General features: G+C 43.8%; 1 long non-coding RNA gene across 5 annotated transcripts; it reads left to right on the top strand.

Moving 5' to 3' along the window:
- Positions 1-754: 754 nt before the first annotated feature.
- On the top strand, positions 755-11,140 carry LOC123169174 (uncharacterized). Of its 5 annotated transcripts, none has more exons than XR_006484671.1 (6): positions 755-1,429; positions 2,084-2,175; positions 2,377-2,483; positions 2,627-2,680; positions 10,062-10,661; positions 10,753-11,140. It is a non-coding gene; the product is annotated as an uncharacterized lncRNA (long non-coding RNA). The 5 variants fall into 5 exon arrangements; XR_006484669.1 differs by having other exon boundaries at positions 756-1,429; positions 10,046-10,661; XR_006484670.1 differs by lacking the exon at positions 2,627-2,680 and adding an exon at positions 1,601-1,685 and having other exon boundaries at positions 757-1,429; positions 10,046-10,661.
- Positions 11,141-14,862: the final 3,722 nt, after the last annotated feature.

Consider the following 14,862-nt stretch of genomic DNA (forward strand, 5'->3'; position numbering starts at 1 on the left):
AAGAAGTTCGACTAATCAACCGCGTTACTAAACGCTTCCGCTTTTGGTCTACGAGGGTACATGGACACACTCTCCCCTCTCGTTGCTGTGCATCTCCTAGATAGATCTTGCGTGATCGTAGATTTGTTTTTAAAATTACTGCGTTCCCCAACAAGATGACGATACTTTTGCTTGTAGCTAGCTACCGGATAACTTTTTCTTTTAGGTAGTAGCAAGCTAGTTACTGAAAACTATACTAATAGTAGAATGCCCGTGCGTTGCCACGGGCTTTTGAAATATTTTTGCTTGAATTATATAGACATAAGGCATGATAAACTTCATATGTAGAGATAAGATTAGTACGGGAAAGCCCGTTCGTTGTCACGGGCTTTTAAAATATTTTCCTAGAGTTATGTAAACATAACTTCACATGTAATGATAAGATAAAACAGACACAATAGGATAATAATTGAAGTCCACTTCAGTTACAATATAAATTGATAAAATAAAAAGATAAATTGACGATGTATGCATATAGAGCGATGATCCAACTAAAAATCTATTGCAAATTAAGATCTACTTGATGCGTTTGACAAATTCTTGCACAATATCTAGAATGTCTTTAGCTTCATTCACAATATTTGATATTTATTATATTAATAAAAATCTTTATCAAAAATTATATTAGTAGAAACGAGTGACACAAAGCAAATTATTTTTTCACCTACCCAGCCTTTTCCCCGTTACTCAAAAAAAAAACAGCCTTATCCCAACTCGCCCCCAGTCTCTCTCAAAACGTCACTGCCATTCCTCACTCTTCCTCCGCCTCTCCATCTCTATCTCTGTCTCGATCCCCTTTCACTCTCCCATGTGGCGGCCACCAGCGTGATCCGGCGGTGCGGCCTGAGGCGTAGAGGCGATGCGGCGGCGTCGTTTGCGGTGGAAGGCGGCCGTTGGTGGCGATTGGAAGCGAGACCAGTGGCGGCGGCGACGGATCCCGACGGATCTCTCCGGATCCGATTGCGAGTGATGGAGGCCGTGGTCTCCTGTGCGCGGCGTGCTGATGCATAGACGGGTGCGGGGCTGGCGGTAGGCAGCGATGTGGCGCGGTCTCATGCGGCGGCAGAGTTGCAGCTGCAGCCGGCACGGCTGCTCGCCGTGCTGTGGACACGGCTTGCCGGGCAGAGGGCGTCCTTCTAAGCGGTGAACCACGGCGTGACCCTTGAGATGCTACGGCTGGTGCGCTGGTCATGTCGTGGCTTCTGCAGGCAGCCAGCCGAGGTGAGGAGCGGGACGCCAACTCGCCAGCGACGTACAAGGGGCTACAACAGCTGCCTTGGCACCCGCAAGAGCGGGCTCCTCGACTGGGGCGTCTGCTACTTCCTGAAGCTCCTCCCGTCGTCGATCAAAAGGCCACGGCAAGTGGTCGTCCCTTCCCGTTCACCATTCGGTACGCACATAGACGCATCTATGCACCCTCCTCTGCCATACATCCGTCCCTGACCATTCACATATAAGGTGCTATCCGTTGTGGTCATCCACGGCGTAGCTGCCCATACTCAAACATAAGTTGTTGTTACTGAATTAATTTTGCATGTGACTCAATGCTTTTGCTTGTTAGATTTCCTTGAATGATGCAGACGAGGAGTATGTGTGAGGGCCTGGCCTGGACAAGCTTGATTTAATTAGTATCTGTTCTGGTACAGGTTGTATATATCTGTAGTTATCCTAATTCAGTAGTTATCCTAATATGAAGCCTGCGTTATATATTTGTAGTTATCCTAATTCTGTAAGATTGAGACTGATTAGCATGCTATAAACAGAGTGCACTATTTAAAACGCTATATTATATACTATCAGTTAACTAAAATAAAAGCTCTAAATAAACATCATCGCTAAGTTTCAAATACACTGGGAGAGGTACATATTTTTGTCAATTGATATTCAAGTACAATCAAGTAATGGTCCAAAAGAAGGATGATGTAGCCATTACGGAAAGACTACTGACAACATGAGAACTGTCGTGGATCATTAGTCATGCTCTGAAATTGCCAACTACAGTACTGCTCCATCTTATATTAAACAATTCTTGTTTTTCATGAAGGGATTTTATGTGAAACAAGTTAGCGAGCAGCTTCCCGAAAGAGATGGAAACCAATGGAACCTATGATATGCACATAAATCAATGGAACCTATGTAAGTGCTCTCTGTTGACTTCTCCCTTATATAAGCTATTGAAATCAATTGAGCATTCCAGGATAAAGAATTTGGTTGTTACCAATCTAATAATCATACACCTTTTGATAATGTTATCAGCTAGCAACTGAAACTATGTCACAGTTTCATTTGGTATCACACTCCAGTGCTAGCCTAATGCTATTTATAAAATCCTCGCAGCCAAACATGTTGCCTTCTCAGTTGGCTGGAGCTTCATGTGGGTTATTTTATTTGGACTCCTATTTGCCGGGGTCAGATCTTATGCAGTGTACAAATACAGTCTACAGGTAAAACACCTCTACTCATTTCAACAGTAATGTTATATTGATCCTCTCACATGACGCTTATACTATGATATGGTTCAGTTTTCATTGTCTGGTCAGCATATTAAGACTGCTATTGTATCCATTGTTACACTACCCTTTACCAGATTACGAGCATGGACGGTTGTCTTCATTGCATGAAAAGTTGATCACAAGGACATGTGGGTACTTGTTCGATTGAATTAGATCTTTTACGAAATACAAATAACAACTTGCTCTGCTAATAATCTTGTATGGCAACTTTTCCTTTTAAATTCCTACATGATTGAACACAATAATGTTTTCGTTAATGCCATATACTTCACAATGCCTGAACCTTACACCAGGAAATGAAATTTACAGAACTTGTAAATTAACTATATTTTTTAGAGAAAACTGAAATATATTCCAGTGGAGTTTAGTTTTACAACAACGGAGTGACCGGGGCAGTGTGCAATATTTGTGCAGGAAAACAAAGCTGAGTTTAGATGTAGTAGATGATTGATTACAAAACAACAAAAGAATAATATACATAAGCAAACCAGCAAAACGAAAAATAATGTCACATACAGCAAAATTTGGCAACTTGCAAAGTCTCAAATTCGAGGCAATATTATTAGTACTTGACTTGTTGTATAAACATAATAAAGTTCAATTGCTAACATCGGAAGATAGAGAACTATACAAGAACACCGAAGAGCACCAAATTATATGTAGCATAAGAGTAAATTCTCTGTCATATCTAAGAGTGGACTTCAGCCTGTAAGGACTTCCTTATAGACGATGTTCTTCATCGAGGTCTGTAAGGACAAGGCAGGTTTTTTTGCTTCTTTGATTTACTGCTTTGCTTCTTGCCATTCTCCTTCTCCTTCTCCTTCTCAATGAGGATCTTTATGTTTCTCTTCGCGGTGGATCGAGACAATGCGACATAGAGTTGACCATGAGAGAACACCGGATTAGGTAGGTACACGCCAACAATCGGAATCGTCAGTCCTTGAGCCTTGTTAATCGTCATAGCAAAGCTAAGCCTTACAGGAAATTGCTTCCTCTTGAACTTGAATGGAAACATGTCGTTGTCAGACAGGCATAGGGGTATTCGAGGAAGGAAAACCCTCCTACCCGCATGTTGTCCAATCACGATTTCTGCGTCGATGGCGTTCCTCTCGAAACCTCGCACCACAAGCCTCGTCCCGTTACACAGACCATTAGCCGGATCAATGTTCCTTAGAAGTATGACAGTGCAGTTGAGCTTCAGTTTGAGTGCATGCGGAGGCAGACCGTTGGGAGTCAATCCATTAAGGAACTCGGGAGCGTAGTAGCCATATGGGTCGTCCTCTGCACTGTCAAAGCTATGGTAGATTACTTCTTCTCCCCGAAAACGTTCTACCATGCGTATGTTTATCTTGTCGACGTTGTCGTTCGTGGTGGAGAGGATTGCGCGAGAAGTCATGTAATTCGGATCGGACATGTTGTCATGTAGTCTTGGAAACACATGGTCAATCAGCTTCTCCAGGTCATCACCCTCGCCTGTAGACGGCACACAAATATCTTCAGGGAGTCGTATGTTTCCTTGATCGTCAACTTCCTCGGTGCCATTGCCTACCCTTAGCAAGTAATCCGCAAACCAGGTGTCATTATGAGCCCTCATGTTGGTGACGAGCCTTAGCTGGCGCATACCCTTCCAGAGATGTGAACTTCGGAGGGTTGCATCGATTATCTAACCCCGGGACCCCCTCCTGACGACCGGAAGCACCTGCCTGAAGTCCCCGCCAAACACAACAGTTTTACCTCCAAAGGGTCGGTCCCGTCTTCCCATGATGTCGCGCATGCTGTTGTCCAGTGCCTCGACCGCCTGTCGCTTAGTCATGGTGGCCTCGTCCCATAGTATCAATGAGGCCATTCTCAATAGCTTGGCGGTCCCACTCTGCTTCGTGAAGGTGCATGAGGCGCCGTTATCGCAGCTCAATGGGATCTTGAACCTCGAGTGGGCAGTCCTACCTCCAGGCATGATAGAAGCGGCGACGCCTGATGTCGCGGTAGCGATAGCGATGTTTCCCTCGCTTCGAACCTTGGCGAGTAGCGCCCTGTACAGGAAGGTCTTCCCTGTACTTCCCGGGCCATCAACAAAGAACACCCCCCATCACCGCATTCAACTGCAGCTAGTATCTCGTCGTATGCAGCCCTTTGCTCCAAGTTTAGCGACGATGCCAATTTAGTGTCGTTGATGTCAAAATCGACGTTGGATTCCTCGATCACTTCTCTGGCCTCGCCTCGGTTGGGTCGAACGCATCGTCAATGCATGGAAGAGCGAAATCAGCTATGTCTTTGCCCATGGACTGCAACATACCCCTGATGTCAAGCAACACCATCTGTTTCACCTCAATCGGGCACGTGTGTGATCGCCGATAGTCATCAGACATAGGCTCGAAGTGCCTATCCCATAAACCACGCACGTCGCCTGGCTCACAGTGCACCAAAATTGTTGCGAAGAGCCTCCTGAGCGAACATGGCATCGCCCACTGCTTTGCCTCTGTAAGACGGTCGTCGAGCGTGTTATCTGCCTCGACGAGTCCCAACCTTCGGCAGCCTCTCTAAAGCTCCCGCATAGCCTACCGTCCACGGTGAGTAGGTCCTCATAGGATGTCTTGCCAGCAACATGGTTTAGCAGCACACGCAGATAGTATCGCTCCCCCTCGGCAGGATTGGCAGACACAATTCGACCTATCTGATAACGCTCCACCCGCTCTTTCCAATACTTCTTACCCTTCTGCCATGTGAACCTTGCAGGAATATCCTTATACAATATATTCCTAGCCCACGGGTGGTTTTGGTTAGCTTTGAAATACTCTGTCAACATTGATTTGGAAGCATTCTCGGAGGCGACTACGTCGGTCAAGTGAGCTTGCTCATTGAATGCCACCCTGTGCATATTCGGGAGATGAAGAGGCAACTGTAGGACAGGCGGGTCATTGGCACACAAGGGGAAGCCAAATATCCTCCACATCGCCTCTGGAGGAGTAACCCACCTCGCGTCTACGTATCTTTTGATCTCATCAATGTTTCCATCGGTGTCGGGCTGATCGATGCTGAAAGAAGCCCTATCATGGCCCTTGTATATGTACTTGTAAAGGTATTTGACGGCCTTTATGCTGGAGCAAACCTCAACGTTGATGTGGCAATTGAACATCCGCAGAAGGTAAGGGTTATATGGCACAACCCATCTGTTGTCCAACATTTTACCCCGGACCTTAGCCTGCCGACCATCATCTCGACGACGATAAACTGGGTATGAGTCCTTGCCCTGTGCCGTGTTTTCATTGAACAGCCGCGGGTATCTGCACTTGCACTCATTTTGTTGCATGCACACATTTTTGGGGTTGAGAGCACCACATGGTCCGTGCATCATATGTTTCACCACCAAGGCATGGAGTTCAGGATACTTTTGCTTGTCTGGGAGCTCGGCAGAAATGAGTCGGTCGTACTGCTCCGGAACGACAAGCTTATAGGCAGAATCCATGATCAACAAAAAGTGTGCGTGGGGGAGGCCCCTCTTCTGGAACTCGACTACGTATGCATGTGCGACAACAACACCCAGGATATTCTTCTTGAACAACATCTCTTTCATAGCCTCTAGCTTGCCATGGAACACACGAGCCACAAGATCAGGTCGGTCTTGTGCTGTCTGACCAGGAAACAACTCATTCGTTATCTCTTCCCAGTTAGGGTTGTAGGTCATGGTCAAGAAGATGTCAGGCTTCCCGTAGGTATGGACAATTGCCATGGCATCCATATGTCTTCGTTTCATGTCGCGGTCGCCACCTGGGTACGTTCCAGGGAGCACAATCCTTACTCCAACAACGCTTGCTTGGGTCTCCCCGGATGTAATTGCATCAACAACTCCTTTATATAGGTCGGCACGGATCTTTGTCTGGTTCTTCCTGTACCATTTCAACCTACAACTCTCAATCTTGATGTACATGTCCACCCCCCATTGCTGGAGCAATCGTGCTCCACAGAGTATGGGATTAAATATACCAGGTCGTGTCTGAAACATGTAACAGTAGTAGTCTCTCACGGAGACGCATAACCTGCTATTCCCCTCTGCATATGGATGAGTAACGCGAACATTAGAATTCATACGAGAACTATTCAATTCATCTAAACGACAGAATATGCATAAGGCTTACCTGCATCCTGATCATCATCATCATCATCACGTCCACCTCTTGGTTGTTGCACAACCGGCCAAGGGACATCACGTTTAGGTAGTTTCGGATGCCAACCGAGCTCACCCCTTGGGTAGAATAATGGGTAATAGAGCGGGTCATATGAGCCAGACGTCACATGTATACTATGCATTTGGTTGTCGTTCCCGCAAAGTGTAATCCTCCGATCGAACCTCTTCGCCAGGTCAGTGCCCTCCACCCAAATTGCAGCGACCTCCGATGATAGAGGTCTATTATACTTCCGTTGATCTAGTCTCTGGTCCGTGTTGAGGTCTATCCTGTAATCGTCGAGGTTGTCCCTGTGGGCACCCAAACTCCTAAACTGCTGGGAGTATGGGTTTTCCTTGAGTATGTCCACTAACGTCCTGACAACATTCTGATCTAATTGCTTGGTGGCATGTTGGCGATGGGTTAGGCCTAGGTCGTCGTCGTAGAAGTACAACTGTAGATGCTCTGGACGGGATGTTGTCCCGAAGGAATGAACGTTGTGGTAGATGGTGCCGTGCGCCCGGAAGGTGTACACCCCAGAGTTCATGTTTGTGTAGCTTTCATCCAGGCTAACACCGAGCGTTGTGAAGGAGAAGTGGCCGTTGAAGAACCGTATGTTCTCCCGAAAATGCCTAGAGTCCGCATCTGTGCTAGACCAAAGCCTCATTAGCTCCGGGATGGGCTCCGGTTGCTTAAGCTCGATCTGCCCATTGCGACAGCAGAATCCCGGGGCCTCGGACACAAACTTCTTGGCCTTGCAGTGGTCGCAGTTCGCGGCGTGCTTGAGGATGTGTGTACTGTCGGGGAGGTTTGAGTACACATAGTCCAATGGATCATGGTCGACATAGGTATTGTGACTTGAGTCTTCCAATTCGTCGTGCTCCATGTCATCAGCAGCCGAGCCTGCAAACAATGTTTCTAATTAATGCGATACTCCCAACATGTGGATCTTGCTCAAGCTGGTGTACATACCTTCACCAGCAAACAGGTAATACTCATCGTCGAAGAGGTTGTCAGGGTTGGCATTATCAATATCATTCATGAGACCAGTAAGGTAAGCGTCCATGTCGTCTGCGCAGGTGCCGAATCAATAAATGAGGGTTCAGTGTCAAGGGACGCAAGGGCAGTAAGGATGGGAGTCTTACCTTCACTCCTGATTGTGTATTCCGGCGTGCTAGATGAGGTTGAGGCACCGTGTGCTTCAAGTACGGTTGGTTGTCCCGTTGAGCTCATTTTCGGTATGGAGATGGTCCTGGCGGTTGGGGTCTTCACCCTACTTGCAAAGCTTTCATTACGACGATCTAGCAGAGCCTTCCTCTCACCACGTGGCACCTGCGTACATGATTTTCGCTTGCCAATTTTGTCCTGACGCTTCTTCGCTGCCATACCTCCCTTGCAAGCTCGCTCTCTCATCCTAAGCCGAGCTCTGGACTCATGCCTCTGCTCGTCAGCTGCACTATCCGCTATTGTTAGCGGATCACTGGTTTGCTGGTCGACACTTTTTAGGTGATCATCGTTTTCGATGAGGTCGCCATCTACAGCACTGTCACCAAAGGTTCTACTTAGGGTATGCACCTGCAACATTTTTGAATTATCATAAATAACTGTTGAATGATTAAAAAATGAAAGCTGATTGCTGATGGGATAACTACCATCGGTTTCGGTGTTGCGAATGTATGTGGGGGACGACGTGACGGTAGGAGCATAATCTATTTGTTCACCATGGGATTGTTGCGCAGGACCCAACATGACGATATTATCGTCCATCGTACTGCAACTATAGGCGGCTGCACCGATACGGAGCAAGTAAATATTTGTTTAATGCATACGAACAAAAGATGTGTACACATGCGAGAAATACCGTAAGTTTTGAAGGTGTGACTGCATGTGCTTGCCGCAGCTGAGGTTGCTAAATCAGGACGAGGCATCGCAATGGATTCAGCACACGGGGTGTTCCGCATAGCTTTCTCCCGCTGTCGGCGCTGAGCACTCATCTCCCCTTTCTGCTCTGGTGTCAAGCTATCTCGATGTTTCTGATCTGTCTCACGTCTTTGTGTGTTTATTTGTTCCTTCTTCTCCTTGTAAGTGGCTCGCCTCTTTGCATTTATAATATCTCTTTGCTGTTGTGATAAGACATGACCAGTGTTTGTGTCGTCTTGTGTCTTCTTCTGATAAGCTGCTCGCCTCTGTGCATTTATATTTTCTCTTTGTTCTCTTGTGTCCTGTTGTTTCTTCTGGTAAGATTCCCGTCTGCGTGTGTTCAACTTATCGATCTGTTCTTGGTACCCTTCTTCTTCTTTTTTCTTTTTATAAGCTGCTCTTCTCCGTGCGTTCTTGGCATCCCGGGCCCTTGTAGCTGGATCTGTTATTGTACACATATAGATACACATTAGCATCCGAACCAGAACATTCAAGATGAATGATCTCACGGTTGACTGGAGCTAGAGGTTAATCGTATTTACCGCTACAATCATGCACCATGAGGGCTACAACATATAAATGATAAAACAAACCAGATTACAAGCAAGTGGACCGTGAGATATACCTGGACTCCCATTGGGGAGTTCTATGGTTTCAGCAGAGGGGATTGTAGCTTCATGTATAACCAGGCCGCTCGACGGTTGTGGGTCAGATACAATGGCATCTGAAATATTATTCAAATTAGTAAAAACCAATATCAGAGGCATTTAAACCTTGCTGATGAGTTATACCTGGACTCCCTTTGGGGAGTTCAATAGTTGAGGGAGATGGTATTGTTGCTTCACGAATAAACAGGCCGCTCGATGGTTGTGGGGCACATCCCATGGCTTGCGAAAGGGATTATTCAAATTAGAAGAAAGCAATCTTGAAATCAAATTACTAAAAACCAATATTGTTCAAATTCCATATACCTGGACCCTCGCTCGGGAGTATATCAACATTGGTGATATCACCAAGAGGGCGTCGGAGGTTATTTGTTGTCTCCATTTGTCGCTGTCGGTGTTGCTTATAAAGATTCACCCTTTCCCACCGAGAACCAAACGGGGTCAAGTCATTTGAGGACATCACTGTCACAGACAACTGTCATTGGAAAAACAGAACAACAAGTACCGTCTACTATATTTAACATACTTTAATATACAATATCACAGACCCATTAACATCAACTATTTGAAAAGCCCATGGCTCAGCACTAAGGAAGCACCAGAGATTAAACTCTCAATATTTGTGATAAATAAACATATATATGCAACAAATGTTGGATTTATTCCTTCCTACTTTTTAAATATTTTTTAGTTTTGCTGATTTTCCTCTGGGAATGAAGTGATTTATGTTGTTGAATGCACTCATCAGGTTATAAAACGTGCAGAAAACTGATCACATGCTCACCAATACCCCAGCGAGGCATCACTACCTGGGTTCCTAGTTCATTGAAGAGACAAACATCAAAGTCTGGAAGATATTTTAGAAACGATGAAGTCGACGTCCAGCAAGAAGCTCAAGGAGTTTTAATGGGCCACATTAAAATCTGTGAGCTCGCAGGAACAGGGCAGTAACCTTTTCATCCCCTTGCATACTGTTTGAGGAAAGAGTTCTTAGTAAACAGTTGAGAACTTCTGTATATCTCCATATGGCATTGTAGAACTTAAAAGGTGATTTACAAAGAAGTGATTTACACCCTCTCTCTGCTATCTATAAAAATTGTGACAATGGAAGCTTGCATTTCTCCATATCAAGAACGGGAGTATAGATTCTAATCGCAGAGATTTCTCTCTTTTACAGCGAGGTCATGTTCCATCTGAGCCTTGCTACATACTGCGATTCTAATAGCATCTTCTTCCTTAAATCTAACAGCTCGATTCCTCGCTCGTACATAAGAAGGCAATGTGCGCATCGTTGGAGCTATAATGAACAGTTGGGGCTACTATATGAGAACATATGAGAAAAGTTGCGGCGCTCACCAACAAAGGTAAAGTTGCAAATTGTGAAGCGTGCACAGCTTACTGCCCTGTGGTTTAAACTCGGTCGAACAACAGTAGGTGCTAACCTGTTGCTCGCAGCCGCGGCGGCACCGGTGCCTCCTGCTCCGATGGCAAACTTTAAAAGAAATAGGCCTCGCCCACCCGCTCCAATGGCAAACTGGTAGGATCCCAAATCGAGACCTGGAAGCATGGAGAAACACAGCCTCGCCCGTCCCGCTCAGAAACGTCTTGAAAATTGGTTTGTTGTTGTATATGGAAGGCGTGAGATGGACAGAGTATGATTGGTCGCTTTATTTTTGGGCATTGAAGGTGTAAGATGGAAAGAACGAAAGGATTGATTGGCGTTGTATATCTGTTTGTGATGTACGAGCGATTTGATTCCTGTTGTGTATGGAAAGTATTATTTGGAAAGGATAATATTGTTTGGAAAGGATGCCATCGGTTAATATTTTATTCCTGTTGTGTATGGAAAGTATTATTTGGAAAGGATGTCATCGGTTAATATTGTTTGGACTTTGCGGGGTTTATTTGGGGATTGTCTCGGTTAATAAAAAAATCAAAAAAATCGGTGGAAGTGGGATGGGATCGAGGGGTGGGCCTCTGGTACGAGCGAACGAAACGATGTACGGACTGAGACATTAGGAGTAGGAGTAGAGATAGTTAGGTATATTTTTGTGGATTTGAGACGTATCATTAGAAGTTTAAATGGCTGCACATATACTAATAGCAGGGTATATTTTCTTTATTGCTGAAAAATACAAATTGTTGGCATTGTCTTACAATAAACGCCATAGATAATACAATATATTGCTGGCGTTAGCCAGGTGGCACGCCATCAGTACTAAAATACTGCTGACGTGTCTGTCAACGCCATCACTAAACTGTTTTCACTGGCGCCATATTGATGACGTTGGGTCTCTACGCCAGCAAGGCATTTTTTGCCACGCCATAGCTAGGCTTCTTTTCACTATTGTGCAGTTCCTAAATCGCGATGGTGTTCCTTAAGGGCACAACATGCAACACAGATGCTTAGCACGGATGATAGGGTCGAATTCCCAACCGATTAACAATTCTTTTTTTGAATGATAGTGTCAGGTAAGGCGTCGGCATGAAATCATGCATCGAGCGCCTGACCCTTTTTCTCCCCGCGGGAAGCACTTGGGTTGCTTAATTAGCACATGCAATTAACGTATGCATTGCAAACTAGGGCACTTAGATGCATTTTGATTTTATGGCATTGCAAACAACAAGGATGACCAGAGGGCAGGTCACATATTGATAGTGAAAACTTAAGAGGCCTCCTAACTCCTAAGGGAATCTCTAATGTGTGGGCTAGTGCTACACGCCGGGGTAGAAATTTTTTTTTTTTGCGTCAATCCCTACTCTTTTTCTTAAAAATATATATTTTACACACTCATAATGAAGCGTCTAGACAATATACAATACAATATCATCAGACCTCTGCATAATTATGATACATACACACAATTAACACCAATGCACACACAAAAGAATCACACTAGCAAAATAGAACGTCATAGAAGCCTAGATTGAGGAAAAGCAATAAGGGAAAAAGGCAACATTGATTCTCGTCGAGTAGTAATAACCATAAAAAATGATGTCAGTGCATATGGCGTAGACGTGTGAGCCACTCGACGTTCCGGGGAGATTTTTATTATTAGAAAGGAAGAATCGAAACCAAGCAATTGCCAGATCACGCTTAGTGTTGGAGACAGAGACGCTATAAAGCCATTTAAGAAACAATTACCCCCTTGGATACAAATTAATTGCCGCATGTCTAGTACAACTTTTTATTAGAGTTGCGACAATTAATTTGGATCGGAGGGAGTCTTAAGTTATACTACTTCATCCCCACTAGTAAATGTGCATGTGCAACGCATGTTAATATTTAGTGAATATATTAATTGCACGCAAATTTTAGGTATGCTATTATTTATGTGTTAATTTTGTGATTAGTGCAATATTTGGTATGATATTAATTGCACGTTAAACACGTTGAACGCTCGCCATTGGAGCAGTCTAGATCATTGGATTGACTTAGTTTGATGGCCGAGATCAGTTGGATCTGCCCCTTTGGATCTTTTTACATTGGTATAGATATTGATAATATAAGATTGTTTTCCAAGCAATTTTAGCTTGCAAAATGATCTTATATTATGAGACGGAGGGAGTATTTTTTTTCAAGGGGCCTGTGTAGGTGCTTTGCATGGCCGGCCCGGGAGAATATCACATGGGAACCAACATTCCGAGAAAACTTCATGGAAACCACGTATGAAAGTAAAAAAAAATCTGAAAAAATACGGATGCTAAGAGGGTGATGTTTTATTGACATGCAAAATTTCAAGTTGAAACATTATACTTGATGTGAGCTATGGAAAAAATAAATTCAGCCCCGAATAGTGACGTTTCTATTCAGCATTATTCAATGCTAATCTTCTTATTTTCATAGCTCAAATCCTGTAATGTTTTTGTATTTGAAATTTCACATGGCAATAGAACATCACCCTCTTAACATCTGTTATTTTTTAAAGATTTTTTTCAGAACTTTGAAATATCTTTTTCGCGTGGTTTTCACTGGTTTTCAATGAATGTTTGTTTCCATATGATATTCTCCAAGCTAGCCCGGTCACTGCACTAGCCGGTTTTAGCCACTTTTTTATTTCGGTTAGTTTCCGGAAATGAATTTTTTTATGAAAGGGAATATTGTTTGTTTTTTTTCAAAATTCCAGAACATTTTTAAAAATTGGAAAAAAATCAATTTATTTACAAGAATCTGAATATTTTCTGAATCAGTGAACTATTTTTTGAAAAAAAAATCTGAATATTTTCTGAACCAGTGAACTATTATTTGAAAACACAGAAGTTTTAAAAAGTCGAAAACAGGAACATTTATTCAATTCCCAATTTCTTTTACAAAAGGTTAATATTTTTTGAAATTCTCAAAACTTTTCTGAATACACTAAAAAAATAGAAAACATGAATTTGGAATCACAAACAATTTTAGAGTTTACGAACATTTTTAAAAGGAACTTTTTGAAATAGAAAAGAAAAAAGCCAAAGAAAACAAATAAAAGAAGGAAAACGCTTGCTCTCATCCGGAGGGTCGCACACGGAACGATCCGCCGTCTGCTCTGTGTGACGCGTGTCTTCTTTGCGTGTTTCTTTCCGCAACATCATGTGTGTTGCAAATTGCCTCCCACAACAACACCCATGTTTGCAAAAACAGTGAAGATGAAAAAAACTGTAAATATTTTCTGCGATATCATCTATGTTGCAAAAAATTCTTACGCAACAACACCCATGTTGTACAAATAGTGTAGAAAAATAATCCGCAACACCACCTATGTTCAAAAGGTTTCTGCAACATAAGCTCAGTTGCAAAGTATTCTGCAACACAACCCTTGTTGCAATGATGAGGACAATGCTGGATATGGCCGCCGAGCCGACGGATGTTTTAAAACGATCCGCCGGCCGATGCGTAGCGTGCCCCATAAAAGAACAGAGGAAAAATAAAATAAAAAACCAGTTAAAACTGAACCTGAACCTTTTCGATGGTTCCCAAAATCAGTGAAGAGTGAGCTAAATGGGCCGACCCATTCGGTTGCCGCTCGGCTCCTGTTGTGCGATTCAGTGGCTATTTAACGCAGAATGAAGAGAGGAACTAGGATCACGAGTTAATCAGGGCAATCTTTTTGGCGGATGTTTTAGACATTATAACTGAACGTTTAGAATAAATATAGCGGAGTCATCATATTGGCAACTTTTATATTCATATGTAGCGTGTTTCATATATATCATACATGCTACTGAAGTGGTGCACAGACTCAGATCCATCAAGTAGGCAGCCTCCATAATCATGGGACTCGCTTGCGAACGAGACATTTTCCCCAATCTTCTTGCCATCCCATGTGAGGTGGGAGGGCTCATGTAACTTTCTTCGTGTCACATGCAACTGCCATATGAAATACACTCCAACAGGTAGACTCGAGACGTCAAATATGACGACTAGAGAGGCCATGTTTGGTGAACACCTCATAAATTATGGCGATCCCAGGGCATATAGCGATTCTGTTATAGTGTGTGTTTTCAGACTCGCCATATTAATGGTTGTTATGGCAATTAACCCAATATGACGACTCTGCTAGAGTCATGTACGGGGGTGGGACA

This window comes from Triticum aestivum, chromosome 7D (genome assembly GCF_018294505.1).
Source record: "Triticum aestivum cultivar Chinese Spring chromosome 7D, IWGSC CS RefSeq v2.1, whole genome shotgun sequence".
Classification (NCBI taxonomy): domain Eukaryota; kingdom Viridiplantae; phylum Streptophyta; class Magnoliopsida; order Poales; family Poaceae; genus Triticum; species Triticum aestivum.